Raw genomic sequence first — 4,177 nt, forward strand, 5'->3', positions numbered from 1 at the left:
CCTCCTGCGTGACCCCCAGTTCGGCCGTCCACTCCACTGGGACAGCCGCCGCCGCCGGAGGACGCGGTCCCCTCTCCCCAATTGGGAAGAGTGTATTGACCACGTCCTCCAGCAGCCGGGGGTCAAGACCCTCGGTGACGGGGGGCGCCCACGGGCGGAGCTTATTCAGCACCACCTTATATGGGCGCCCCCATGGATCGTCATCAAGGGTCTGGAGGAGCTCCTTCCATGCCCGGGTCTTGGCCCGTTTGATGGCGACCTGCAGAGCAACCCGCGCCACGCGGTATGCTCCATACAGGTCATCAGCTGCCCTCGCTTGCGCCACGCCGTCGCCTGTACGTTGACGACGGCGCGCGCGGGTGTACTGGCGTCGGGCGCGGACAGTCGCGACTCGCAACTCCGCGATCGCGTCCGACCACCAGTACACTTACTAGCTTGCTGCTTGCGACATAGCTTCCTGCTTCCTTACTAGCATACTGCTTCCTTTCTAGCTTACTGCGTGCTTACTAGCATACTGGTTCCATACTCGCTAATTGAATCCTTACTAGCCTGCTGCATGCATTTTAGCTTCATCCTCGCACACTAGCTGACCGTTTTGCATACTGGCTTACTGCATGCTTACTAGCTAATTGCTTTCCTACCAGCACCCTGCTCGCATACTAGCATACTGCTTCCTTACCTGCTTCCTGCTTGCTTACTAGCTCACAGCATGCTTACTAGATTACTCCTTGCTTATTATCTTACTGCTAGCATACTCGCTTACTGCTTGGTTAATAGCTTGCTGTTTGCGTTCTTGCTTACTGCTCACTTACTAGCATACTGCTTTCTTACTAGCTAATTGCATCCTTAATTGCTTCCTACTTGCTTAATAGCTTCCCTGTTGCTTACTAGCATACTGCTTCCTTACTTGTTCCCTCCTCGCCTACTAGCCCACAGCATGCTTACTAGCTTACTGGTTGCTTTCTAGCATACTGCTTTCATACTAGCGCCCTGCTCGCTTACTAGCTCACTGCTTGCTTACTTGCTAACCACTTGCTAACTACTTGCTTACAAGCTAACAGCTTCCTTACTATCTTCCCCCTCGCTTATTAGCTCACTGCTTGCTTACTAGCTTACTAATTGCTTACTAGCGAACTGCTTTCTTACTAGCTTGCTGCTTGCTTTCTAGCATACTGCCTGCTTACTAGCAAACTGCTTGCTTACTACCATACTGCTTCCTAACTAACTTGCTGCTTGCTTTCTAGCTTACTGCTTGCTTACTTGCACAATGCTTCCTTACTAGCTAATTGCATTCTTACTAGCCTGCTGTTTGCTTCCTTGGCATACTTGTTGCTTACTGCCATACTGCTTGCTTACTAACATACTGCTTCCTTCCTTGCTTCCTGCTCGCTTACTAGTTCACTGCCTACTTACTGGCTTACTGCTTGCTTACAATCATACTGCTTGCTTACTAGCTCACAGCATGCTTACTAGATTACTCCTTGCTTATTATCTTACTGCTAGCATACTCGCTTACTGCTTGGTTAATAGCTTGCTGTTTGCGTTCTTGCTTACTGCTCACTTACTAGCATACTGCTTTCTTACTAGCTAATTGCATCCTTAATTGCTTCCTACTTGCTTAATAGCTTCCCTGTTGCTTACTAGCATACTGCTTCCTTACTTGTTCCCTCCTCGCCTACTAGCCCACAGCATGCTTACTAGCTTACTGGTTGCTTTCTAGCATACTGCTTTCATACTAGCGCCCTGCTCGCTTACTAGCTCACTGCTTGCTTACTTGCTAACCACTTGCTAACTACTTGCTTACAAGCTAACAGCTTCCTTACTATCTTCCCCCTCGCTTATTAGCTCACTGCTTGCTTACTAGCTTACTAATTGCTTACTAGCGAACTGCTTTCTTACTAGCTTGCTGCTTGCTTTCTAGCATACTGCCTGCTTACTAGCAAACTGCTTGCTTACTACCATACTGCTTCCTAACTAACTTGCTGCTTGCTTTCTAGCTTACTGCTTGCTTACTTGCACAATGCTTCCTTACTAGCTAATTGCATTCTTACTAGCCTGCTGTTTGCTTCCTTGGCATACTTGTTGCTTACTGCCATACTGCTTGCTTACTAACATACTGCTTCCTTCCTTGCTTCCTGCTCGCTTACTAGTTCACTGCCTACTTACTGGCTTACTGCTTGCTTACAATCATACTGCCTGCTTACTAGCTTACTGCTTGCTTGCTAGCTTCCTGCTTGCTTACTAGCTTGCTGCTTGCCTCCTAGCTTACTGCTTGGTTACAAGCATACTTCCTCGTTGCAAGCGAACTTCTTCCTTATTACCTTGCTGCTTGCTTAAAAGCTAATTGCTTGCTTACTAGCTTACTGCTAACTTACTAACTTGCTGCATGCTTACTAGCTAATTGCATTCATACTAGCCTGTTGCTTGCTTACTAGATTACTGCTTGCTAACTAGCTAATTGCATTCTTACTGGCCCGCTGCTTGCTTACTAGCTTACTGCTTGCTTACTAGGTTACTGCTTGCTTACTGACTTACTGCTTGCTTACTAGCTTGCCACCTCCTTCCTAGCTTACTGCTGGCTTTCTAGCATACCGCTTCCTAACCGGCTCTCTCCTCACTTAAGAGCTCATTGCATGCTTACTAGCTTACTGTTTGCTTTCTAGCTACCTGTTCTCTTACTAGCTCACATCTTGCTTACTAGCTTACCGCTAGCATACTCACTTGCTGCTTGCTTTCTAGCTTACTGCTCTGTTACTAGCTCACTTCTTGCTTACAAGCTTACCGCTGTCTTACTCGCTTACTGCTCGCTTGCTAGCTTACAGCTTGCTTACCTGCTTACTGCTTGCATACTAGATTACTGCTTGCTTTCCAGCATACTGCTTCCTTACTTGCATACTCCTTTCTTAATAGCTAATTGCTTTTTTACTGGCCTGCTGCTTGCTCACTAGCTTTCTTGTTGCATACTAGCTTACTCCTTGCTTACAAGCTAATTGCTTTCATGCCTTCTTACTGCTTGCTCACTAGCTTACTGGTTGCTTACTAGCTTGCTGCATGCTTACTAGCATACTGCTTCCTTACTAGTTTCTTGCGCGCTTACTAGCTCACTGTCAGCTTACTAGCTTACTGCTTGCTTACTAGCTAACAGATTTCTTAATAGGCAGCTCCTTGATTTCTTGCTTACTGCTTGCATACCAGCTTACTGCTTGCTTGCTCGCTTACTGCTTGCTTACTAGCCTGCTACCTTTTTTATTTTTTTTTTTCGTGGGGAAAATCTTCGTAAGAGTCCCTCCAACCTCTTTCGTGAGAGTCGCGAGGGGTGTGTGGGATTCCCCGCGCCCATGAAATGACGGGCGCGGAACCTACCGACTAAAAACCCCACGGTGACCCTTCCGCACGATGTGGGAGGATACCGGGCATCGCTCGAAGCATACTTCCGGTATCCTCTCTGTGCCTGCGCTGTGCGCCCATCCACTGGGGTTCAATGGAGGTCCTTCCGGCTGTCACGTTATCTCATGGCGGCAGGACGAGGTCTCTCCGTCCCGCCGCCATCCGTCATGGGGCCGCGTTCAGTGGCGGCTGCGAGCCCCAACTCGCAACCGCCCGCGACCCCATTTCTGCCCCTCGGCGGCTGGTGACTCATGGCCACACTATGCCACGGAGAGTGCCTCCCGATGCGCGGGACCGGAATTAGGGTGGCCCGCCCACACCCATCCGGTCCGGCCCTGCGCCTCGTGGCTGGAGGGGGCTCCCTTCAGGAACCCCCTTCCCGCCAGGTTCATCCGCCACGCCGCGGGGGCCGCATACGACTCGTGGCGCCTGGAAGACGCCCTCCCGGCAGCACACGAGCGCGCGCCTCAGCACGCAGCTGAAGCTCGCGTTCCCTGCCCGCGGCCTCCTTCTGCAACATTTCGCTCTCGCAGTAGGAGGCCACGGCCCTCCACATCCGCTCGCTGCCGAGCATGGCGCGCACCATGCCCGGCAGCGAGACATCCCGCCCGATGACGCTGAGCAGGACACGGCGCTCCCCCTCCCACGCAGGGCACACCTCGAGTGTGTGTTCAGCCGCGTCCTGCTCAGCGTCACAATGGCAGCAACGCGTTGCCGGCTCCTTCCCAATCCGGCACAGCTATCTCCCAATGCTGCCATGTCCGGAGAACATCTGTGCCATCCGGTAAAT

This window comes from Colletes latitarsis, chromosome 14, assembly GCF_051014445.1.
Source record: "Colletes latitarsis isolate SP2378_abdomen chromosome 14, iyColLati1, whole genome shotgun sequence".
In the NCBI taxonomy this organism is placed as follows: Eukaryota; Metazoa; Arthropoda; class Insecta; order Hymenoptera; family Colletidae; genus Colletes; species Colletes latitarsis.